The sequence below is a fragment of the Silurus meridionalis genome, chromosome 18 (assembly GCF_014805685.1).
Source record: "Silurus meridionalis isolate SWU-2019-XX chromosome 18, ASM1480568v1, whole genome shotgun sequence".
Classification (NCBI taxonomy): Eukaryota; Metazoa; Chordata; class Actinopteri; order Siluriformes; family Siluridae; genus Silurus; species Silurus meridionalis.
The window spans coordinates 4,166,013-4,193,512 of NC_060901.1; the positions used below are offsets into that span (position 1 = coordinate 4,166,013).

The 27,500-nt window shown below is 38.4% G+C and overlaps 1 protein-coding gene and 1 long non-coding RNA gene across 2 annotated transcripts in view; one reads left to right on the top strand and one right to left on the bottom strand.

The window, feature by feature from the left end:
- Nucleotides 1-27,500, bottom strand: part of plxna4 (plexin A4) — a 317,143-nt gene that overhangs the window by 182,738 nt on the left and 106,905 nt on the right.
- Nucleotides 6,739-12,940, top strand: LOC124401045. Its single transcript, XR_006928524.1, has 3 exons — nucleotides 6,739-6,898; nucleotides 12,539-12,700; nucleotides 12,818-12,940. It is a non-coding gene; the product is annotated as an uncharacterized LOC124401045 (long non-coding RNA).

The window sequence follows — 27,500 nt, forward strand, 5'->3', positions numbered from 1 at the left end:
AGTCGGACCAGGAGTGTGATTTCCTCTCGTGGTTTTGGTCTCTGGCAGGCGAGGGAGAGAGTGTGTGAGAGAGAAAGAGAGAGAGAGAGAGAGAGAGAGCGAGAGAGACTGATGAGAAGAACGAGGCAACATAAGTGCCATGTCTCAATGAGTTTGTCATCAGTGTTTCCCAGAAATCTGCCTCATCAGAAGCCAAATGAGCAAGGGCAAACATCCGCTGACTTGCATGTGTACACGGGTGCGTGTGTGTTTTAGTGCGTGTGTGTGTGCGTGTGTGTGTGTGTGTGTGTGTGTGTGTGTGTGTGTGTGTGTGTGTGTGTGTGTGTGTGTACGAGGCTTGTCCTATCCCCTCTTTGATAGCAGGAAAATAATAAAACCTCTGCAGACCCCATTATGCAGATAATTTACAGCACCCACACACACAGACACACAGACACACACACACACACACACACACACACACACACACACACACACACACACACACACACACACACAGCCATATACATATGAGATCTGTAATCCCTTTAAGACAATGTAATTGCATCGTAATGATGTCCATGACTAAGGCGGTAATGCATGCTGACTTCGGAAGATAAACTCGGCGTGACCCGCGATAGGAGCATCAATAAACACAAATCAACCCGCCTTCGCCTTAACGGTTCTACACAGCGCTCTAGAACCCAAGCGTGCAAAGTGCTGATATAACCTGAAAACTGCTAAAACCTTTTAAATAGCCACTTTCTGCTGGATACTGTTAATTTCTGTTTCTCTAATGTAGCTTGGACTGTGTTAACTTGTCAGTTTTAAAGCATTCTGAGGACCTCTGGAACTAAAGATGGATAGATATGACAGAAAGGTCGCCCCCTTACTTTTCACTGCGTACTATATCCTTTGTGTTTGTGGCGAGGTGGTAGTATTGGATCAGAAAGTTGTGAGTTCAAATCCCTGACACACCAAGATGCCACTCCTGGGCCCCTGAGCAAGGCCCTTATCCCCATAGCTGCTTAGTTGTATGAATCATGTTAATGTAAATCGCTCTGGATAATGGAAATGGAAACGCTTTTAAATTATCATGATTGTTTTCTTGTTTTGGGCTTATTTTTTATTTTTTTTCTAGCTTTTCTTAAACTTTTCAAATTGTAGAAGAAAAAATCCAAAATGTATTTAATAAATATTAATATTGAGGACCAGAGTGTACCATAGCAGAGCTTTTTTTTTATTACTAATATTTCCCCATTTTACAAAACCCAAACCAGTCCTCAAATGCAAAATAATGAGCCCTTGGTTCTTTTAAAACTGTGCTGGCTTTCTAAAGCTTGGATTAATCAACCGGAAAAACAGAAATATATTTAAATATAAATGCCACTCTTAGGGGGCACGAAAAAAGGTTTTCTTGGAAGATTTCTTATCATTGTAAAGTTGTTCTACTTGGATAGTGGGTGATTGTGACTAGCTATGCTTGATGGATCCATTGAGTACCATGGTCTTACCAACTCTTGTCACATCTAACACTACAACAGAACAGTTCCTTCTTAATGATAATGAGGGGACCCTTGTTACAACATTTATATTGTCACTCCTGCATTGCCAGTTTAACATGAGTTTGATCTTAATTTTAACCTTGAGGAGAAGGATGCCTTCTTAACAGGTTTGACCTTCCACAGAACCCTATAATAGAGAATGTGATTAAATGGTTGAAGTAAGAGGTTTTCTCAAGGACCCAACGGTGGCAGCTTGGCAATGCAGGATCTCTAACTTTGGTACAATGACAAACATAATAGTTTTTAAAAGATTCAAGTTAGAACTCTCCAAAAGAAGAATTTGAGTTGGAATGGACTTGCTCAAGGACCCAAATGTTGCAATTTTCAGAAAAGGTTATTTGTGAAACAGAAAAACTAAAAACTTCTAGCAAATGTTCTGCAAAGTCACTAAAAAGTATCCTGGATGCAGTATAACGCGTAATAAAGAATAAAGGAAAAAAAGAAAGAGCGATATAGAAAAACAACCTCATCAAAAACTCTTTAGATGTTCTGCACAGTTCCTCTTGGTCAAAGGGCAACTGTAGAACTGTACGGTAAAAGTTTAAAAAACATTTAAAGGGTTGGTGATTATGATTTTCATCACTGTAATGTCCCTCATTGAAAACCATGTTACTAATTAACCTGACATTCGAATTCATGGTATCAGGGAAGTTTTCAAAAAAAAAAAGGTTTTACTTAGAACTTCATTCGAGAGAGAAAGCCTCTATTGTACGGTTTAAATGTGACAAACTGAAGACCACTTCAGGTTTACAGATTTGACGTTTTTGAAACCTGACGTGAGCTCCTGCATTGTGTCACCCATTTCTTACACGTGTGCATCCAAAGCGACAGAAGGAAATTCAGTGGAGAACGCAGCGTTCTTGTAAAGACTAACTGGCACTCGTCAAACGTACCCACTTGATTTCCTGTTGACGCTGACGTTTGGCAGCCTAATTCCTAATCCACGCTTTTCCCATTGTATTTTTCTCTTTTACTCTTTCATTCACTCTTTTTCAGTCTTTTTTGTTCTGTTTTTCCCCCCTCTCAACTGTCAGACTTTAAAGTCTGGCTCTGCACTATAGCCCTGAACCTGAGGACTGCCACCCCCCTGGCAGGTGCTCCTGCATATTCATGACTGGACCGGGTTTCCGATTGCATGGAGAGGAAGCTGGCCATCTCTCAGAGGTAAAGAAACACTATAGTAGATAATAAACTGGCCCAGTAGTGGATACGTATTTTTTCCATGCAGATTCCGAGTGCCTCCGGCTGCAGGAAAGTACCGATTAGTAATGGGCAATTACACACCAACAGATCTGGTACGCTTTGGAGGATAGTGGACAGAGAAATGTGTTGTTTTAATACAAGAACGGAAGCTGGTCAACTTGAATTCGAGACTGGAAATCTTTCGTAGTAGATCTTTGATGTTTTTTTAAAGGACATGAGTTAAACAATGACATCACTGCTTTCCAGTTTAATGACCTAATGCTTTTGAAGCCTTAAGAACAACCATCTATAGTTTATTATATAAAAATAAGAAAGTTTGAACTGTAAGATATAACAACGGATATCCCATCTGAATACAAATTGTACCTTTAAAGAAGTTAACGTTTATTATATTCACAAGTAAAATCTATATACATCATTTTATAGAGTGGAATTCACAACTACAAGACTACAAGTTGTAATTTTCAAACACCTAAGAATTCACTAGAATGTTCTTGCCTTTTTTTACAGTGCCTGTCAAAATGTCTTATATTGCTTTTGAAACTTATGCATGTTCCTTCTGCTTCTATGCAACAAATTGGGTACAAGGCAAAAACACATACTGTAAAAATTGGACAGTGAATATTCATTGTTAAAAGCGCTATACAATAAAAAATGAATTGAATTGAATTAAAATGAATGAGTGGAAGAATGTTCTGTGGAAAAATTAGTCCAAGTTTAAAATATGAGATATGGTCATGGTTGTTTTGGAGCCGGGAAATTTGGAGACTTATTCCAGGTGAAAAGAATTTTGAACCAACATGGCAGCCATTCCATACTTCCATCACAATGCAATTCTGTTATTACTGTGGCTCATTGGAACCGACTTCACTATAAAACACCTTTATCAAGTGGCATGGCAATGTATTTCAGCTGAATGTTTGAATGCCAAGAGTGTGTAAAGCTATTATTCATGCAAAGGGAGGATTTTTGAATAAGAAATTTTAACAGTTTATTACGTATTCATACCAACCTCTGTACATTTATATATTTGTTTGGTCAATGTTGTTGCATAGAAAAAAAAGGGTCAAAAACAATTAAACGAAATGAAATATTTGCAAACTTTTGATGGGTGGTGTTTAATAACATTTAAATCATTTTGATTTATGTTTTCATGTCTTAGCTAAAAGGAACCATAAAATTGTGTCATTGTGTCATGCTTTATCTCTTTAAACAATGGTGTAAAACCATTCTTTACCATGAATTAAGGATTAACCACCCATTCATTAATATTAGATTGGCTATTATTGCGTTATTAAAGGCCTGCACTGCTTCAAAATTTGGTATAGAGATTCAAAATGAGTTTCTTTGGCCAGGTCAAAATTAAGCCAGACTGTATTGTGAAGGTAAGAAATTATGAACAGTATGTAAAGGTTAATATGGCCAACCCACGAGAATTCTCTCACTAATTATTGTTCAAAATTAATATTAGTCTAAAATGACTTTTCTAAGTAATTTGTCATCATATCTGAGGAGAACCTTGCTATTTTCGATAATTTTGCTTGTTTTCCACTGTCATTCTTCTTTCCCAACCAGGTAATAATCGTTATGTTGATAGCTAGCTAAGTTGTTAGCTAGTAAATTTGATCCAGATTTGTTAATTATTTTCTAGTTATTTTGCTTTGAAAATTGATAATACTCACTCAAGGTGTAACATAGGTATAAAGTAGTATATTTTCTCGACATTAAGCTAACAGCAATAGCTAGCTGAACTAGCCTGTTTTCATCTGCAAAGAATTCCTTTGGCTTTTAAACAAGTTGTTTTGTAATCTAAATGTTTTTTATTGGGCCTTGAGAATGAACTTCTGTATGCTAATTTTATGTTTATATGTGCCTTAGGCACGTGATGGGAAAAACCACACTTTTAACAGGAGCATCTGCAAAAAGCATGATAGATATAGTGCCAAAGGTCTGCAACAAGACCCAGGAAAAAAACACCCTCCCACACACAAATTAACTTTTTCAGACCTCAAAATATGCTTTTTTCCCTTTTCTCATGTACATGCCATTACCATGGAAACTGTATTTAATAGTTATTATGCATGCCTGGATATTCTTGTACCTTCCTAAAGGCTGGCTATGTTTTCTTTTTTCTTTGTTCTTCTCAGTGATCCGATTCAAGAAAGACGTATATTTACAACAAAAAATTAAATTAAAAAAAACACACGAAATGACGTCTTTTCCAGAATTGGGAATGACTCAGGAGATGTACTTCTCATAGCCTTTTAAATGCAGGCTTTCGGAAAGGACACCTTACTCCCTTAAGCGGTTCTTCCTCTCACTGTAGCGCGAAATTTAGCTCCTGCTGAAAATTCACCTCGTACGGCGTGAATATTCAGCTCAAAGAAAAATGGGGGAGATTATATTTTGTGGGAGAGCGATGCAAAGGGAGAGAACGAGATCAATAAATGATTTATATCCTTTTTTTTTCGTATAAATGGCCTGACAGATTAATCAGTACTTCACTCCTGAGAATAGCAATGATATGATAGCACATGGCTATAGCGCACAAGGAGTCGTTGACACTGAATGATAAAATGCGTGGAGAAAAAAAAAATCAGACAAGGAAGGTGACCTTATGTGATTTAAGAGCAAGAGATTGGCAGTATATCTCAACGCAAGGACTGGAGTCTGTCGGACACTGAAAATCTTTTTCCTGCTCCAGGAAGTGCTGCGATTTAAAGGATCATGATGCCAAAACTAATGAAGTCACTAAAGTTTTCAAAAGGAATTTGTAGCTTGTAGGTTTTTGGTGCCTGTGACTTAGAGGTATAGGTAAAGGAACAGTAAATGTGGCTATTAAAGTGAAAGAAAGTACTAATAAGGAACATTTTGCTCAGGAATTCCTTCTCTTTGCACTGGTTCCTGTTGCTTTTATTTCTTCATATGCTGTCGTTTCTCTTTTGGACTCATCTCCACCTCCTTGTGTCCCGTCATTAGCTTCATTCTTGAAGTTTTGCATCCATGTACAGAGCCAAAGTAATACATTTAGCATCTATACAGAAGTTCAAATAGAATATATATTGTAGTTAAATAACCGCTAAAATATACCACCAGTTCCTATATGTAGTACCACCATTAGATTTGCTGTTTCTGTTGCTGTTGTGACTGTACATAATAATAAAAATTAAAAAAAATACAGAAAATTTGTATGCAGAAATAAACAGGAAAGCTGGTCTTTGAGGATTCTCCAGTGTCACCTGAAAAATGTTAATTTTATCGATCTTCTTAACTTCAAATCAAAACCCGATGACTACCATCACCAGGAGGCATAATATGTCCATGACGAGTGTTAGGACGCGACATGCAGAGTGTGAGTCAGCAGAAGAAGCACCGGTTGCATTTTAATGAAGCAGATGGAAGATATATCATGAACCGCGAGGCCTGCGGGTTCCTCACCGAAGACGGTGGCGAGGTCAAGCACAACAACGTGAGGAAAAACTTTGGCGTTTCACTTTGCCCAAGTTTATTTCTGACATTTAGCTGAAACGCCATCAATGCGCTGGGACTAATTAGCATGGCCTGATTTGCATACGAGAACTGTAATTCGCTGGAAAAAAAAAACTCGTAGGAAATAATCACACATGCATCTTGGCCTCCTTGTGTGCTCTGTCACTTATAGTACAACCGCTTGTCTGTCTGCTCCCCTGGACCTGCACACATCATGCAGGTAGTCTAGCTGCCCGGTGCACTGAGGCATGCTGGGATACCACACAGTATTTTTTTTTTTGTTTCTGGCGGGTGCATCTCATTTGCCTGAATTAGCATTTGTTCCACATCAAGCAGAGCATGGAGAGGTGCTGGGTGGAAATGGGCAGGAAGTGAGCTGGCTGAGTGAAGGGCGCTCTGAGGGTGGTGTGTGTGTGTGTGTGTGTGTGTGTGTGTGTGTGTGTGTGTGTGTGTGTGTGTGAGGGCTCCGGGGAAGAATCCTACTCCTGGTGTGTTTATTAAACCAAGGGGAATGTTCTGTGTGTATGCATGTGTGTGTGTGTATATGTGTGTGTTTTGTTTAGGTGGAAGGCAAGCACCCTGGAAGCCTGAGGTGATGGAACAGAGAGTGACGTGACGGAGAGAAAGAAAGAGAGAAAAAAAGAGCGAATGGAAAGAAACAGGTATTTTTCTCCGAATGCACATCTAAATGCACATGCCCAGTCGAACCACGCTTACCCCCCACCACACACACACACACACACACACACACACACACACACACACACACACACACTCAAACACACACACACCACACACACATATATCTCAACTCATCCTGTCTCCTGACATCGTCTGACAGATTAAGTGCTTTTCATCTTTTCAGTTCAGCGTTCCGTACAAAAGAAGAAAGAAAAAAAAAGGGAGGGGGGGTTTAAAAAAATAACTTTTTTTTGTGTGTAAGCATAGACAGCACACATTACTGAAATTCCCCTAAGCGTTTAATGCTGTCGCCACGTTATTCGGAGAAGAAGAATGCGAAAGGTCAGATGGGCTTTCTCTCGTCTTTAGATATCCGTAACAGGAAGAAAAGTATTGGTGTCAGAATAATTCAGCGAAACACACATCGCCGGCTGAGCCCCTGTTCCTCTCTACTGAGCCGTAGACACTCGATGCTACCTGTCTCCTTGTCGCACAAATTTAGGAAACCGAGCCAAGTAGAACTGAAAAGGAATCCATGGTTGCGTAAAAAAAAAAAAAAAAAAACGCTCTAAGGCCGGAATCCATCTTTCCAGCAGATGCTGGAGAGTTTGCTGACAAAGGATTATGCTTTACAATGATATGTTTCCAGTCACAATCGCTAGATGGACAAAAGTATCGGGAAACCTGCCTTTTCCAGCCGTCCAAAGTATATATTTATTACAGCTATAATTTTCTTATTATCATTTTTATCACAAGACTCTTTATTTAATCATCTCAGTTTCTGTGAAAAGACTCACGTTACACTGATCTAATTCATAAAATTATATTAATGAGTTAAATACTGATTGATTTCTATTAAAATGATCATGAGCCTAAAACATTTTTTTTTCAACTACTTCAAAACTATCGCGCAAATAAGGTCGGGTGTGTTGTGGCGAGTTCGAAGAGTTTTTCCATCATTTATTCCTCTCTAAATGCTCTGCATGCTGTTGAGCTGATGCTGCGGATTGATTTCGCAAAATGTATTTGAGTAAAAAAGTCAGATATTTAACATTTAAATAAAGTCTCCCAAAAATGGAAATTTTTCAGTAAAAAACAGATAGACGAAAAGCTACTTAAGTACAAGTAACTAAAATAGTGTTTTTCTATATAGCTGCAGCACATACCCAAATCTGAATCATGAACCTATTAAAAATATAATAGAAATATTAAATATAATAGAAATGAAATCATAACTATTTAATGCATTTTTAAAAAATGTATAGTGAACCAAAAAAATATGCATGAAAAAGACATTGTCTTTAGCACTGATTTGAGGATTCTCCGCTGTCACATTGTGACCTGAAAAATTGTCATTTTATCGATCTTCTTAACTTCAAATCAAAACCCGATGACTTCCATCGCCAGGAGGCATAATACGTCCATGGCGAGTGTTAGGACACGACATGCAGATTGTGAAATGTAGTTAAGTAATAGTGTAGTCCACCACAATATACGGTAGCATTCCCTATACATGAACTAGCAGAGCCAAACCTGTACCAGCATGACAATGCACAAAACCAGCTCCATGAAGATATGCTTTACATGGGTTGGGTTTGGAGTGAAAGATCTCCTGCTATAGAGCTTTTCCTTAACCATATTCAACATGATAAATTGCATTGCTGACTGCACCCCAGGCCTCCTCACCTCACCTACATCAGTACCTCATTTTGTGTTTAAATGAGCACAAATCTCCACAAACACACTTTAAAATCTGGTGGAACATCTTCCCAGAAGGTTTAGAAGTTATTATAACAGCAAATGAGGGCTAAATGTGGAATGGGATGTCCATAAAAATCGAATACCAAACGTCCGCAACTTGAATATTATATACTGTGCTGTATATAGCTAGCTGGCTAGTCAGCCACTACTAAACTAACTTTGTGAGTACACACAATTTTTCATACTCATCCATATCTACAGCACCACCCATACTATATTACGATCATATCATAAGTGTTTACATGCTGTTTTGCACACCTCTCGATTGCTGCTCTTCTGCACAATATTGTGTTTATGTTTACAAGTGTATAGTTCTATTTAGCACATTGTAGGTTTACTGGTCGGCGTTATTATGTGTTTTGGGTTCTGTATCTGTCCCACATTGTCTTGTCTTGTCTTGTCTTGTCTGTTCTACTTGACTTGATTCACAAGATATTTCTGTAGCTACTTCTTCTCCTCCAAGATCTCAACCTATTCTCAAATAATTTTTCTTTCTTAGCAGTAATGATAGCTAGTTAGCTAGCATGAGCATGCAGGTACACGTACACAAATTAAGCATGTAACAGGTTAGCGATTGAACTAGACATACAGTATTTACTGAAAAGACGAGTGTGTGTGTGTGTTGGGGTTGTGGTGTTTTAATAAATCGTAACCAAAATGCGAACCCATCCAGCTGCAATTATCCATCTATGAGGAGAAAATCATGTTTTATTCATGTTAAGGGTCCTCACAATTCACAAAGTACTCTCAGATCATATCAATTGTGACTGGCGAATAATTCAAAAGGCGGTTTTCCTCACAGATCAACAGTTCGCTTCGACAAACAGTGAGGAAGCAGTGAGACACAAAGCTCTGGGAAAGGGGGAAAAAAAGGCATTAAGAAACACAGACTTTAACACAATTCAGTTAATTATGTTCATTAGCAGACTGAGCACATTATTTGCCCTTATTGCGAGTACAGCAGGGATATTAACATAATTTTCAAACGCACAGAAAATGGTGGAGAAAATGCGGGTAATTGAGTTGTGTAGCTGTATTCCTGCGGGCCGTGTTCTTATGCGTTCTCGTTATTACAGCATATAGAGCAATATTTAGTCTTCATAACCTTACGTCTGCTAGCGCGGTGCTGCTCAGTTGCTCCAGATCTTCTGTTTAAGTGAATTAAAAATACTTAAAAAAAAATATATTCAATATTTTTAACAAAGATATAAAGTTTGCATCATAAAATCCAATGTGCAAACAATAAAACCTACTGTATCAGGTTTTTTTTTATATTTAAGCATAAATCTAGTGAACAACCCAAGCTTGAAACATCCCTTTCCAAGAAAAGAGGACATATTTGAAATAGTCAACAGGAAGTTGCATTATCTGAAAAAGTGTAGGAAGAAGAAACTTTTCAAAAAATCATATTGTGTAATGATATTAACCAATAAGGTCATAATATAGACAAAAGTTTCCATTTATATGTCTCCAAACTACAATCTTGAAGGGACACAATTGTATAGGACATCTCTGGATGTGCCTTCACTTGAACCGAACCTGTTCTAGCATGACTGTGCCCCTGTGTACAAAGCCAGCTCCATGAAGAAATGTTTTTTCTGGGTTAGATAGATCTGAGAGATCGGATAGATCTTTGATCCTTAACCCTATCAAAGACAATTTTTAGGAAGAATCTAAATGCTGACTGCAACCCAGGCCTCCTGACCTACATCAGTTCCTGACATTGCTAACACCCTTGTATTTAAATGAGCACAAATCTCCAGAAAAGCTTAGAACATTTTCCCAAAAAAATGGATTATTATAAGAGCAATTAGACACTAAATTTGGAATGGGATGTTCAGAAAGCACAGGTCAGGTGTCCATGAAATCCTGCCTAAAATGTATAGTGTATAAGAAAAGTAAAAATTCTAGTTAACCAATTTTGTTTATTTATAAGGTAACAAAATGTACAATTATTTTGTATTATTATATAAATATGATGTGAGATCCAGTCTTCAGCGTGACACTAAATTACTACAGGTAGTAGTAATTAGTACTTTTATTTACCCGATTTAAGTCAGAGCCCAAACTTCTTTACTTTAACTTGAGTGGAAAAGTGTAGTCAGAATTTTTACTTTTAGCAGAGAATTTTAAAACATGACTTTCAATACTTCTAATCGAGTGAAGGATGTGTGTAGTTTTGCCACTTCTGGTGCTAGTATTATTAGGACAAGGATAAAACACAGACTTAAATGTGTTTATGTGTGTGTGCATGTGTGCAGGATAAGTTTTTATTCAAGTTCCCAGTCGTTCTAATGGTGTTCAGATAATTGCAGAGGGATCTTCCGGGGTCAGTACACCACTCATAGTTCTCGGGAAACACAATAGAATGGCATCAGAGCCCGAGTTCTCCTAACAGCACAGACAAAGAGTCTGGCGAAACATTAAAGTGGACACTGGGGAACGTGGCTGAGTGTCAGCGCCAGCCCACAAAACAGATCCGTCTCCTCCCTGAAGACCAGACTCCGGGAGGATAGGGAGACGAGGCAGGATTGGATGACAGGGCAATATCAACAATGATCAGATTCACATCTTTGACTTTCTCTCACTCGCTATCTATTTCTCACACACACACACACACACACATACATAGAGCAACACGTAGCCTTTGAATCAATATCCAAAATGTCGGTTTGTTGGGCGAATTCTAGTTCTGTCATGTCTCTGAGACAGATGGTCGAAGAGTTTTAATGATTTGGGGATTAAATTATCTGACACTTTTCAAAAAATTGTGACAGTCCTAAAAAGTCCTCACTTTTTTTTTCAGCATGGGAGAAAAGTCGGAATAAAAGTCAGAAGTCACAAAAGTTCGCTTTTTTACACTTTGCTAAAAACAAAAGTAAAAAAAAAAGTACAGATGTTTCCAGACTTTTTCCTTCTAACTTTCTAAAATTGGAAAAACCTTCTAAAATTCTAACTTTATTGAGGGCCATAGGCTGAAGCTGCTCCTTATTTTTTTAAAGTTTTTCCAATTTTTGCCAAATCAAATTCACTTACATTTACACATTTTATAAATTTATTTACAGCTAAAAATTCAGTAAAAATTTTTTTTTCATATATGGCATGGCAGGCCAAACCAAAAATTTACCATGGACCAACTATGGCCTATAGAACCTTAATAAAAAAGTTTTTTTTTTAAATCTCAAATTTAGTAAAAAATGCATTACTTTGCTGTCTTTTTTCTTTTTTTTTTTTTTACAATTTTTCCCAAAGACTACTACATTCAATTTGCCAGTTTTATCTTTTATTTATTTATTTATTTATTTTTTATATTTGTATGTTTTTTTAATTCCCAAATCATTTCATTTCCTTGTTAATTACAACCAAAACTATTTTATTTATTGTTTTTCATAAATTTAGCACTTTAAGACTCATGAATTAAACCCTAATTGCTAAACACGTTTAAGAAAAAGCACAAAAACAGTATTAGATTTATTACACACGTAAAATTAATTACAATAGTAATGAGGTTAATAATATTTTTCTTTCATTTATTTCGATTGCATTTATTTGTTTATTCATTTTAAATGCATTTTTCTTTTATTTAAAAGTCAAATTAATTCATTAATTTATTTATTCATTCATTTAATTGCTGTTATCTCATTAAAACTGAAACCTTGTTCGGTCACATTTAAGCATGTTGAAGCACCCATTAACCTTTCCATTTTCTTCGTTTTGATCTTTAAGTACGTCACGAGCTTTTGTGGTACATTTCTTCATCACAAGCTTGATGGAAATGACAGACAGGAGTGAATTGTAAGATTAAGTGAACGGTAACAATATGGTGCGGCGAAGAGTTGTTGCTTTTTTTTCTTCCCCAGACCAGAACGAGGAGGATCAAACGAGAAAGAGAGGAAGAGAGTCAGACACCAGAGACTGGTTCATTAGTCTCACAGTGGCCATCCCATCTGGACTTGGTCACTGGGGTCAGCAACTGAACGTGGCAGAGGGAGACATGAAATGAGAGGCGAACAGACGGCAAGGTGAAGAAACGATGCAGGAAGCAAGACAGTGTGAAGAGAGACACAGATGAGTAACCACCCGCTAACACCCCTGATGAAAATTAAACATGGTTTTTCTGTTTTATTTTTTTTTGGCAGTGGAGAAAGCCAGGGATTGGAAACACTATGTGGTGTGCTGTGGTGTGCCTGTCAAGATTACATTTCCCCCTCTATTAAAAACAGAAATGGGTGATAGAGTACTAATGTATGATCGACATTTCTTTTTGTGAAAGAAAAAAAAAATCTACAGCAGGTACTCTACAGGTAAATTATTGTTTCTAATGTACAATAAAGGTTCAAATACACCCATTAGGGGTTTAACCCTAGTCATTAACAGTTTAAATGTATTTATGATGATCCAGCGATATCCTGACCCCATTAAATCCATACCAATATCATGATCCCAATGTGCATAGTAGTGTGCATAGTAGTAGAAGTGCATAGTAACCATTGCAGCCTACATTAAACTACAGTACACTGTAGTAAAAGCTCTCGGTTTAACGGTCAATCAAAATATTTATCTGTACTAAAGATTTTGCTAAAGATGTGACGAAACTGCTGCTAGACAACAGGAAAACGTGTAAACAGGGCGACGGCTAAGGCTAACAACTTCTCTAGCTAACACATACAGACTATAAAGGTCAAAATAACAACAGGAATAGAAACTTTTATCTCAGAAATGTCTCTTAATATAGAAAAAAATACACTTAGTTAACATTTCTAACTGATAATCATTACTGCAATCAGGCAGCTGTTTCTATGAAAGTTTTCAAAGGTTTAATAAATCTATTAGAAAGCAATGCTGTGACAAAACTGATGAAACTGATGAAAACATGTAAACAGGGAAACGACTAAAGCTAACAACTTCTCTGGTAAACATTTAGCCATTACATACTATAAGGGTCAAAATAACAACAGGACTAGCAACAATTACCTCAGAAATGTTGATAAATTGCTTGGTAAAGAAAAAAAAACACACTTTGTTAAGGCTTCTAACTGCTTATCAATACTGCAATCAAGAGGCAGCTGTTTCTATGAAAGTTTGATGCCAATTTATTAAATTGGTGCCTACATAGGGCTTCATAAACCCATTAGAAAGCAATGGTGGGTAATTTATGAAACATTTAGATGTTTTTCACTGTCATTCTTATCCTACCTACTTCGAATCTCCTGAAACGCAAGCTGACAGGAAGATTTTCCAAGACTTCAAGGAATGGGTTTGATAGCGAAGGCAGAACAATGAATTTAAAAGAAAAGCTTAAAAAGTTTCACATTTCATTAGGATTATCTATTTTTGTCTTTTTTGTGATGTAAATCTGGTGGAATATTGCTCATAAAAACATTAATAACTGTTGCACAGGTTTCTGGGCCCAAGCCTTACACATTTCAGTGTTTCTTCATAAAACATTAAATGCAGACATTTATGAATGTAAATAAAGTGAACACAAAACTATATTTATGACCACTAGAGCAGCACAATAGTATCATGGGCAATATTGAAATACACACTGATAATTGTTACCATTAGGAACCTAGTAGAACCGTAATAGTATTGTGGATCGTAGTAGATGATCGTGGATGATAGCAGTAATTGATACGCACCATCGTTTACTAGAAGTTACCCCCCCAGCCCCCCAAAACATGAGCCTTCCTTTCTATTTGCTTGATCGCTCCAAACATACTCTCTCTGCAATTCTATCCGACACCCTTTTAAAACTCTCAATATGTCAGGTTTTTTTTTCTTTTCCGTCATTTCAATGAAGCTTTGCCAATAGCCAGAGGGATTCAGTAATTATCAGCCACTCTGGAAGCATGTTTATTGCTCACGACCCAAAATGGCTCCGGCCGAGCAGTGAGCCCAGGGCTGCCAGGGGAACGAGGCTGAGAGCAGACAGCAGATGCTGCCCGTGCTTGGCACACAGATGCATGCAGGCGGCTCAACCATCATCGCAGCCAGGAAAGAGAGCGAGAGAGAGGGAACGAGAAACAGAGAGACACTGAGACTAAGAGAGAAAGAGGAGAAAAGAGAGAAGAGACAACTTGCAGTGACAGGTGTCAACACCTAGCGACTATTCCCCAGTGCCAGAAGCCCACTGGATTCCTATTATAGAGCTGGACACTGTCATACGAGTCAGGAAAAGACACTCTCTGTCTTTTTCTGTGGAGAATAAATTTCACAAACTGCATGCTCTATGAAGCAACCTGAAATGGCCAACAACTAAACAGGACACTGTTGTATTCCAGAGATTCCTTTCCAGATCTTTTTGCAGCACATAACAGAATTCCGTCTCTGTTGCAACCCGGTTTTATGTTTATGGCTCATAAAAGTTATGAAATCTCAAAAACTTATATGTACTGCCATCACTCAACACTCAATTCTTCAACTAGACACGTATTGTGTCCAGAGACTAGTATTGGTAAACGATTCGTTCATTTTGAAACAGTCTTTAATGTGACTCAGAAGAACAAGCCGAGTGATTTGTTCATTTTCTACTGGAAGCGCATAAGCAAAGCATCGCAAAATGTCTGTACAGGAAACAGAATTGAGTCGTTTTCTCTTAACTATTTTAGTCTTCGTTCTTTTGTCCCGTGACTCCCACAGACGCTATGCAGTGCATTACACAGGAAACAGAATTGAGTAGTTAATCACGTGAAAAAAACTTTTCGTTCTCATTCACGTCTCCTATACCTGTGCAGTTATACATACATATAAATTAAGTGGAACTACAGTCAAAGTTCTCATATGTAGATGTGTTGGGGGTCTGCTTATTGAAAATGTAATGTAAGGAACGAAATGATTAAATTACTCAAAAAAAGATTCATTCATTTTGATGAATGAAATTTAAAGAACCAAATCACTATAATTTTCCGATTTTCCCATCACTACCAGAGACCTCTTAGGGTATGTCTACACAAACCTGGATATATTTAAAAACGTCATAAAAAAATGCTCAGCGTCCTCACTCGTTTTCAATCGTTTTCCCAAAGGTTGCTCATCGACACTGAAACGTCTTAGAAAGATTACGTGCCTGTTCTGCGCAATAAACTTAAGCGTAAGACGCTTCGATCTGCGACATTTCCGCCTGCGGTTTATTCACTTTCCGTTGCACCAATGACTTAAAATGCGGCATCGCTTTCAAAATATTTATATAACTATAACTATACTTTATTTTCACAGTCCACATTGCAACGTAAAAAAGGCATTTTCAAATGTATCCACTTTGGAGAGAGTTTTTAAAAAGCTACAGTTGCAGTGACTGAAAATGCATGTCGGTGTGAACAAAAAATAACAAAATGCAGAAAAAAATATGCGTTTTTAAACAAAAGACTTATTAGTGTGGACATGCCCTTAGACTATAAAATAAAGTCCATGAATTGCCGCAGATATGAATTTATAACAAAAATCTTTAATGCTCTTTATTCCTTAGAGAAACTAAAATTGAGACTGAGATGGCTTTGGTGCTTGGACCCCTAATTGTACTAAATTACCAATAATGTAAATTGTGATTTCAAACAACTGTAACATCTTGATTTAAAATTTCAGATCTAAAATCCTTGATTAAATTTATATGAATATTTTCCTTATAATAGCAGGTTATAGAGTTGTGCTAGCTACCAGATTAATCACAGTTTATTGTTTTTATAGTAACAGCACTATATACAACATGGACCATATGAAGACTAAACTAGCCCGCGACATGTACGCCACCTATCAGTAAAAGGACAGGCTAGCCTCTTACTACTGCGTGTAGTACCGCATCGACTTTTAAAACCTATAACGTTAAAAGACCCGGTTTGACTTAAATGCCTTATCAAAGAGTAATGTGCAGTCATTGTTAAGGTCCTTTGTGAAAGGATTTTCCAGTGTCAGAAGGGTTTTTTATTTGGCAAATGATCGAGCCTATATTTTATATTCTTAGTAACACAACAACCTGCATTTCAGTTTTTGAAACTGTTAAACAGTTTTTAAAAGAAAAAAACAAGCCCAAGTGAATAGCTGATTGTAGCTGGTATAGTGAAAGTGATAGCTGGAACTAACAACTATATAAAAATGGGAAAAATGATAGTGTCATGAAATGTGTCAATTCTGTGAATATCCTTTGCTTGTTGCAAAGGTTTTGGCACCCTTACACCCAATGTGAGTGTGATCATGATGTATTAACGCAGATGAATACAAAGGTCAAAGTGGCATGTGAAGGCTAAAAGGCAATTTTTTCACAATTAAGACATTTGAATCCATTTAATCACTCATAATCAACTCCTGACACCTGAGATAATGCAAATACACCAAAAGCATATATATTTATAAATGAATAAACAAGCATCCATATGCACTATCTAGTGCTTCATTCTTGCTGTTTCCTGGGTAACCCCAGCCTGCATAATCTCTCATACTCCAGCATTAAATATCAGACGCGTTCATTGCGTTCATTAATAAGCTCCAGACCTTGAGGGAATCCTTTCTCTTTCTTTCCCATGTAGCCTCCATCCCTCTCTCCCCACATGGCATCACTGACCAAATCATTCTCTTTTCTCTCCACCTCCTTTTCCTTCTCATTGCACAACAATATGGCCACTTGTTTGTTGGGCAGTGGTCTCCGGAGAGCGATCGTCAAACAAATCTGCTCGCACGGTGGAGAGCACTGGGTAATTGGCATGAGATCGTAGGGTTTTTTTTTCTTTTTGTTCCTAATCACGAACCTGCACATTTCAGCCTGCTTTTCTTTCTGTTCACAACTCTGACCTTACTCCTTCTCTCTGTACATATACAAGCTTTATTAATCAACGTCCAAGATAATAAGACCCTCTATATTTGCTGTTTGGTGTTTAAAATGGGGATTGGGTAGCAGGTGCACTGGGTTTCGATGCAAGAAAAAAAAGAAAGGATTCTTGCAAGATGATGACGTTTCCTGAAAAAACCTCTGCAATGCAGTTTTTAGTGTAAAACCTAAAAGAGGGCATTTAAATAGCAGCGTCAACATTAAGAGCTCAGAAACTAGAAAGTGTGCGCTCCCTTTGAACCAAGGTCACTCTGATCCTCTGACTTACTTTTGAAGCACCGCAACTTTAATCAGTTCAATCGGTCGATGCTCGACTCTACCTGGTTCACTAAAAAAGGCTCTGGCTTCGCTCCCGTAATCCTAATCCTACTGCTCTGATATGAAGTCTAAAAAAAAGAAAACCAGAAAGAAATATTTCACATAACCATGTTTTAAGAACTTTCTTTTGGTGAGACACACTGCCCAGCCCCACCTGCATCAACGAGCCTCGGCCGCCCATGACCCTGTCGCCGGTTCACCACTGTTCCTTCTTTGGACCATTTTGATAGACACTGACCACTGCAGACCAGGAACATCCCACAAAGAGCTGCAGTTTTGGAGATCGTTTAGTCATCACAATTTGGCCTTTGTTAAACTCGCTCGAACTTCGCTCGCCCATTTTTCCTGCTTCTAAAACATCAACATTGAGGACAAAATGTTCACTTGCTACCTAATGTATCCTCCTCACTAACCGGTGCCATGATGAAGAGATAATCAGTGTTATTTACTTCACCACTCATAATGTTATAATGTCATGACCCAACCCTGCTAATCCACCCCCAGACAACCACCCCGACTGAGAATTTTCAAACACCTATGCAGTGTGGCCTGTGTATGACCCCATAATCACATTTCCCTCAGTGTTTAGTACAGCAGACTACCCTGTTGCTTTCTGCAAGGCGAAGCAGGCTTTGAAGTTGAAACAGTGTTTATGCGGCGTGTCTAACATGTACAGACAGAGTGTATTATTCAAGCCGGGCACTGTGACGCAAAGCAGCAACACTCTTTAATGTGGATTATATGTCGTTACATGGCAGTCGTGTCGACCATAAACAGGATTTGTGTTAAAGGCAGAAGGAAATGCTACATCAGGGGTGTTTGGAGTAAGTGGCGTGTTTAAGTGTGTGGGTGTGGGTGTACGTTTCACACCGGATGTGGCACAGATATGTGTGTGATAAAAGTATGTGGTAGCTTAGTGGTCAAGGATTTTGACACTGGAGACAAAACTCTTGGGCCCCTCAGCAAGGCCCTTAACCCTGTCGCTGATAGATGAATGAATAAGATCAGATGGAAATTACTTCGATTTAAGTCTCCAGACCAGGCAGATTTTTCCTCCTCAGGGCGGTTTGTCACAACAAGACGACAACGTTTAACTAATCAGACAGGGGTTTTTCAGAAGAAAGTTGAAATACTTGTGTCTTATTGGCTTATGGGTCTCACTAGTTTACCAAGTGGGGAACAGCTATACAGCATCTAAAGAGGTTTGAAACTGAGACGCTAACATCTTTTCCTACAAAGGAACGAAATTAAAGTGGTTATAAAGTCCAGATAAGTTCCAAAGTACATGAACTTGATATGAGTACAGCATTATCCCAGCTAACTTATGGTACATGGTAATGTAGCAGCTAAACCCATACAGTGATGCCTAGTTATGCCTCCTGTTTGCTAGACACTGAACTAGCCTATTTGGCATTAGATAGTCAAAAAGTCCACTTGGTGACAATGTTGGCCCATGTATTAGCTAAACCCACATGGTAATACCTAGCTGTGCACATTGTTTGCTAGCAACACCGAACTTGCTAAACTCTTTGTATTAGATTAGACAAAAAGTCACAAAGTGATCTACAGTTATACCATTTGACAGACAGCCTTATACAAAGCAACTGGTGGTGCTGGGATTTGAACTCATAACCTTCCAAATCCAAAGTACAACATTTGAACAATTGAGCTAACTCTTCATTTCAGTGATAACACCTGAGGTATTTCTGATGAAGAGCAATCTGGGCTCATCTCCAGAGCATGACACACTCGTTGGGTCCAACAGCTCATTGTAATATGTTATTTCTCGAACTAAAAACAACATAGACACAGGCTTATATGACAGACATGCCCAAGAGATGTTGATTGAACATTTACGGAAATAGTCTCCAGTGTCAGTGCTTCATCAAACTTACTAAAATTGTAACATTTCCAACATTGGAACATTTTCTCGTTGTTATCCACGCAGCATTTTTTTTTTCTTAAATAACTTCAAGATGTTTGAGCTTGTGGAAGCAACTGTTTCTACCTGCTGCAACATGAATAATAAGGATAAGAAGTGCCATTTTTGGTTAAATTATTATGGTGTAAGAGCGAGAAAGAACTGCCTTGTTAATGGGAAAACATCAACTATGGGACTTTTATTCCCAGCATGTATCTGCTAAATTTCAACACTACCTTCATGGTCGTGTGAAAATGTATGGTCTGGAGATGCCTCATGGCAAAATAAATATAATGTCTTAGGTTTTTTTTATAAAACCTTGCAATTTCCCTTTTCTTCCATTTGAATCGATATGGGGCGTACAAACCTTTGCACGCCATATCTCCTCCATACTCCCCCCCTCCCAAATCATAATTAGAGTATTTAATTCGAAAAGCTTGTTAAAACACCAGCTCCATCACCATCATGTCGTCCAGGTCCAGACTAATCTGTCAGGTCTATTTACCCGAGCGATCCCGCTATATCTGATTACACGGGGTCACGGCAGGCGGCCGCAAGCAGTAACCTACATCAATGCGTGATGCCAGCATGAGAAAATAAAGAGCATAAGCCAATTCTATGGCAACAACAAATCGATCGGGCCGTCTGCGCTGGAGGACTGCGACCCGAGACCGGGACATTGATCAGCGTTCACAGCACTGTCCCTGGAGATCCTGCTATAGGACAATATCACTGCACGCCAATGCACAACTCCTCAAACAAACGAAGTGTGTAGATGATGCAGTCAGCAGTTTCAAGAAAACAATCTATACATCCCAGGAGAGAGAGAGAGAGAGAGAGAGAGAGAGAGAGAGAGAGAGAGAGAGAAATCCTATTGTATGGCCTCATATGCATAATCAAAACCTCCAAGAAAAAAAAAACCTCTTCATGCCTTATATTAAGTGTTCATTGAATAATTAAGGGCTCTTCAGAGATTATTTGAGGGTTATTGTTTAATTAAGGGTTCATCCTGGGGTTCTTACAAGGGTCCATTGGATAATTTCCATCATTTTAGTGGATTATTAAGAGTTCTTCATGGATTCTTTAAGAGTTCTTTATTGGTTCCTCTAAGACTTTTCTTGGATGATAGGTTTTTCATTGGTTCTTTTAAAGGGCTCAATTGATGATTAATGGTTCTTCATGGCTTCTTTTTAGGTTTCACAGTACAATTTAGAGTTCTTCGTTGTTCCTTTTATGGAGCTGATTATACAATTACGGGTTCTTCATAGCTTCTTTTAGGGGTTCATTGGACAATTAACGGTTGTTCGTGATTACTTTTAGGGGTTCATTAAAAAATTTAGGTTTTTTTATGGTTTCTCTTAGGGGTTCACTGGACAATTAAGGGTTCTTTATATCTTCTTTTTGTTGTTTACTGCATGACCAAGGTCCTCCGTGGTTTCTTTTAGGGGTTCATTAGATAGTTATGGGTTTTTCATGAGTTATTTATGGTTCTTTTGGAGATTTTATTAATTCCTTCCAGGTGTTCACTGGATAATTAAGAATTCTTCAGGTTCTTCATCATCTCTTTGTAAGGGTTCATTAAATAGTTCTTTTAGTGGTTCCTTTAAGAATTAATCAGACACTAATGTTTTTTTTTTTACAGGTTCTCATGATAAGGTTCTTCATTTCAGTTCTTCAGTCAACTTCTTTTACAATTACAATTTACAATTCTTTACAATTATCTTTACATTATTTGGCAGATGCTGTTATCCAGACTGACTTACAATTATCACATTTATACAACCGAGAGGCTGAAGGCTGTTCTCAAGTGTCTACCTTTGGCAGCTTGGAGATGCTGGGATCTGAACTTGAACCATTAAGTTGGATATCTCAGGGTTCTTCAGTGGTTCTTTTGAGAGCATACTGGAGAGTATTTGGAGGGGTTTCTTGGACTATCTTAGGGCTTATTGGATAATGAGACTTTCATTGGCTGCTAATGAATGTGTTATAAATGGAGGAACCCTTCAAATAAACTGTTATGGACAGAAGTATGCACGGTTCATGTACAGTTGAGTGTTAGCATCGAGTAATAAGCACCATTAGGTAAAAGCTACATCTGAGGAAACATCTGAGGTGTTAAACAACCTCTGAAACTCATAGCTAAACAAACGCTAGAGAGAAGGTAAGAATTCCCATCACTACTTTAGTGGGCATGATGATTGCTTGCGAGACGCTGGTAATTGGAGGCAATGGGCAGTGCAAGCAGTGGCTAGTGTTCAGACCAGAGGAGCAGCAGATGTGTCAGGAGTTTGCTAGATGACTTTGACAGGTAAACATTGTGGCAGCGACGCTTTAATGGGCAAGAGACTTCATTCTTACTCTCTTTAATTCATTACTCTCTTTCTCTCTCTTTTTTTCCTTTCCACCTCCTCCTGTCCTCCTCTAAGTTCTAAGTACAACTCCCTCAATGCTCGTGTTGCTTTCTCGTTGTAATTTTTTATTTCTTTTTTTGCTTGCATCATCTCTTTTTAAGTCTGCAACACAACAGGATTCCTCACTATCACTTCCTTTCATTTAATTGGGACATTAATCTTCTTAATTCCTTTTCTCTCTCTCTCTCTCTCTCTCTTGCTCTTTTCTCTATCGCTTCTTCTCATTCTCTCTTTCTCTCTTTTGCTTTCATTTCCTAAGTCTCAATCGCTTTCTCTCTCTCTCTCTCTCTCTCTCTCTCTCTCTCTCTCTCTCTCTAGCACTTACTCTCATTCTTTCATATCCTTGATCTCTTGCTCTCTTTGTCTCTCTCTCTTTCTCTTCCTCTCTCTATCACTTTCTTTCACTCTCTCATTTCGCCATCATCTCAATCGCTCTCTTTCTTTCTTTCTCTCTCTCGATCTCATTTCCTAATAGTCTCAATCACTTTCTCTCTCACCTTCATTTCTCTATCACTCTATCCCTCTGTCTCTCCTTTCCTATTACTTACTCTCATTATCTCATTTTTTTGTAATTCTATTGCTCTCTCTCGCTCCTCTCTATCACTTATTCTCACTCTCTTATTTCCCCATTGTCTCAATGTCTCTCATCTCATTTTCTAATTGTCTCAATTGCTCTCGGTCTCCTTTTTTACTCTCTTTTTATCTCTCTTTCTTGTGTCTTTGTATCACTTATTCCCACACTTCGTTTTCCCAATTTTTCTCAGTCTCTCGCTTTCTCTCTTTGCTCACCTAATTTTCGAATAGTCTTAATCTCTCTCTCTCTCTCTCTCTCTCTCTCTCTCTCTCTCTCTCTCTCTCTCTCATCACTTACTCTGACTCTCTCAATACTCCAGTGTCTCAATCTTTCTCTCCGCTCTGTCTCTCTGTCTCTCTGTCTCTCTCTCTCTCTCTCTCTCTCTCTCTCTTTCTCTCTCATCTCCCAATAATCTCAATCGCTCTCCTTTTCTTTCTCTTTGCTCTTCCTCTATCCTCCCTCTCTATCACTTACTCTCACTCTTATTTCCCAATTGTTTTAATTTCTTGTTCTTTCTCCTCCTATCTCATTTCTCAAATATCTCAAATCTTAATCACTTTTTCTTCTTTTTCCTCTATCACTCTCTTTCTTTCTCCACTCCTCTCTATAGATTACTATCTTTCTCTCATTACCCCATTCTCTCTCTCTCTCTCTCTCTTTCTCTATTACTCTCTATGTCTTTCTCCCCTCTCTATCACTAACTCTCCTCTTTCATTTCCTTATTGTCTCAATTTCTCTCTCTCTCTCTCTCTCTCTCTCTCTCTCTCTCTCTCTCTCACACACACACACACACACACACACACACAAAGTCAGGCAGGTCAGTGACAGCTCCCACTGTGTTTGAACGCTCGCCTGTCTGCTCACTTCCCTCTGCTCTCCACAATCTGTTCCCTCCACTCCAGCGACATTATTTATTGATCAGAGCCGAGCCGAGCCCGTGTGCCAGGGCCAGGGGGCAAAACACCATTTCCATAAAGGATATTTAAAGCCACATCTTGTCGTCCTCATGATATACACGAGAGTCGCACATGATATAGGAACACACCGCTCTATACACAACCATCCACCTGTCTGTGTGATCCGCATACCTGTGTGTTCCGCATTGTATTGTTTTTCTTTTATTTTTATTCACAAAGACAAGAATTTCCACAGGACAGGAAACACTTTAATTCAAATTAATGTAGAATTATAGTATATGGGCAGATACAATACATTTATTTCAAACGTTTTCTACTTTCTTTTCCTTATGATTTTCTTATACATATATTTTATCTTTTTATACTTATATATTATATTTATATTTTATATTCATAATTTATACTTTTTTATACCGTATTTTTCGGACTATAAGCCGCTACTTTTTTCCCACGTTTTGAACCCCACGGCTTAAACAACGAAGGGGCTAATTTTTGAATTTTCCTGGGTTTTTCCCGGTTTCACAAACTTCAAGCCAAAAAACTGAACCCCATAACATTAGACCAATGAAATTTCCGAACGGAAACAAAAAAACGCACTTCACCTGTGTTTTGAGCTGCACGGCATCGGGAGAAAAAACTTCCATCGGGTGATTTTTAAAAGCACGACGATGCCAAAAGATAAACTCCCGAGAGAAATAGTTGTGAAAGGAAGGAGGAAGACAGTGAACAATGACTTTCTTGGTCGACTACTGTTTAGATACAAGCCGTTGTAGCGCGTTGAGTCTGGGTGAAGGAGAGCTCGCTTCTGGCATGCTATTCCCAAAATACCGCTATGAGGAAGCGCAACATATTTCACCCATTACAACGTGTGTAACGTGTTTTTCATTAGAGCCTGTGTAAAGTACATTAGTGCGGCTTATATACAGGTGCGGCTTATTTATGTTCAAAATACAAATATTTGTAAAATTCATTTATAGTCCGGAAATTACTGTACTTATATTTTATACTTATATTTAATATTTTTTATATATTTTTTCTTTTTTTTATACTTATATTTTCTATATTTTTTGTGAAACGTATTCTACTTCCCTTTCCTTGTGACAATTTTTATTCTTATATTTTATACTTTATAGTTTATATAAAATGATTATAATATTATATTATAATATATATATTTTATTCTATTATTATATTTTATATTCTATTTTAATTTCTATTTCCATCTACATTTTCCAGCATTGGACAGTCGTAAAAAGCATTTCGCTACCGGACGTACTCTGTATGTGTACGTGACAAATAAAATGACTTTCCCTTTGACTTGAAAAGACGCTGCTTGGGTTTTTTATTTAACATTTAATAAAATTTTTGTTTTGTTATTCAAAAAATATATTAAAAAAATAGGGGGCGGGGCTTACAATAGCCTTACTTTCATTGGTTGATGAACTTTGGATAGACAGCTTGCGGAGGAAAAGCCGTTAGCGGAAACCAGGAGATGTCCTGTTTGTGTTTCTCTGTATTGTTGGACTTGTGCGTTTGAAATGATTTATTATTAAATCTCACTAACCAATGGGAATCGAGCTATCTTAAGCTTTTCTGAATATCGTATTACAATTCTTAAAGATTTGACAAATGTATCACAATATACAGTATATGAAATGATTTTCTTTCCCCGATGTACAGCAGCATTTAAATTATGTCAATTTTTTCTTTATTTTCGCTTCGGTGCGAATGCCGGCGATTACGTTAAGCTTTTCAGACGCCACGCCAACGATCGATCGAACGCTTTTTATCCGACTCGTGTTAATCGCCGGTGTCGAGGGCCGCAGGACAAAATATGAATTAAGTGTGTGAAGGAATTCTCAGCTGGCGAGACCTGGGGCTACTACAGCCATGCATCAGCGCTGGCCCATTAATCACGCTAGCCTACTTATCTCAGGAACGGGTGGCTGGAGGCACACACACACACACACACACACACACACACACACACACACACACACACACACACACACACACGCATACACTGATCCGAGGTTTATTAGGATGAACACACGCTTCCATACATCACCAAGCTGCAGCATTCTTATGAAAAAATGGAGAGATATGGAGAGAGCAGGTGGAGAACAGAGCAAAAAAAAAACAAGCAGGAAGAGAGAAAAAGAGAGCGCTGAAGGGCCATCTGCTGTCTCAGGCCTTCGTTTTGGAACACGAATATCTGCGCTTATGTTCTCCCATCCGTGACCCCTGTTCGGGGAGATGAATTTTAATATCGGCGTGAGCAGGCGGCAAATACGGCTGCTCCTGCCACTGAGTTCCTCAAGACAGCAGGGAAAAAGAGAGAGAGGGAGAACATGAACCCACTCTTTGCTGGCTAATGTCCTCAGGGATCACAAACACACACACACACACACACACATGTGCACACATGCACAAACAGACGGTCAGATGCATCCGATAAAGGCTTGTCTGAAGTTTTGCACCAAACTTGAGGTAATTAACGAACACAGCTGTGGTCACTGCTAATGACGCATCTGTCTATCCATTCTGTCCTCTCTCTCCATCTCGCTCTCTCGTTTTTAAATCCATTACGTTTATTTTTGTAGATGACGATGATGCAAACGAAACCTTGAATACTGAAACACGTCTCTCAGGTAACAGGTTAGAGAGTGGAAAAAAACAAAAGCTAGTTCGCTCATTTTCATGCTAACTGTAGCCACAAAGGACTACCTCAAGGCCATATATTTAACATGAGATAAAAAAAGCTATTACTCGCGAGTGCAATAATTTAATTGAAATAGGCCATTTGGATGCTGTTAGCTTGTTAGCTTGCATGCTAGGAGGGAAGGAGTTTGGTAGGTTAGCTGAAGGACCGGATTTTGGAAATGATTTCTTTGGATAGATGAAAAGGTATGAAGTATGAAAAACGTTGAATGGAGAACATGAACATGAACAGTACCTCGAGACAATTTTGAGCTAGCTGACTAGCTGTTCATTTGCTAGCAGGCTAATCATAGGGGCTGATAGCTGATCGAGATGTTGCTTAGCATTAAGCATATAGAGCTACATTGTTCTGTTTGATTTTTTTCGATTCAATCTCACATCTTTACTATCCATCTCTCTCTCTCTCTCTCTCTCTCTCTCTCTCTCTCTCTCTCTCTCTCTCTCTCTCTCTCGCTCTGTCCCTCTTTCTCTCACACTCTCCTTTTCTCCATTTCTCTCTCTCTCTTTCTCTCTCTCTCTCTCTTAACAGGATGGAATATCAAATAAAAGAAAAAAAGAGAATATGAGGAAAGACAAGGTGGTGAAAGGGTTGAGAAGAAATGTTGACATGTGTGTGGGGGTTCATTAACAGAATCCTAAATTTAAAACCATCATATGTCATCCACACACACACACACACACACACACACACAATGATCTCTTGCTTCGCTGTGACACATCTGTCTTTCTGTGATATCTGAGTCGCTGCTTAGCTGTATTACAATGAAGTTTGTATGAGAGGCGAGAGAGATGGTAAGTGTGGAAGAAAGAGAGAGAAAGAGAGAGAGAGAGAGAGAGAGAGAGAGAGAGAGAGAGAGAGAGAGAGAGAGAGAAAGAGAGAGATAAAGACCCCTTGACCTGTTAAAATATTAAGTAGCAGGGACACTATTTACTGCCATTAACTGCTGATTGGGTTTTGAAAGCATTGAGCATGTGCACGCAGTCACACACATGTCGTCCCTCTCTGTCACACACACACACACACACACACACACACACACACACACACACACACACAATGATCTCCTGCTTTGCCGTGACCGAATCACCCCCCCTGTGGTTAGTGGCGGTTTTAATTGCCATGGTCACTGCTTCGACCC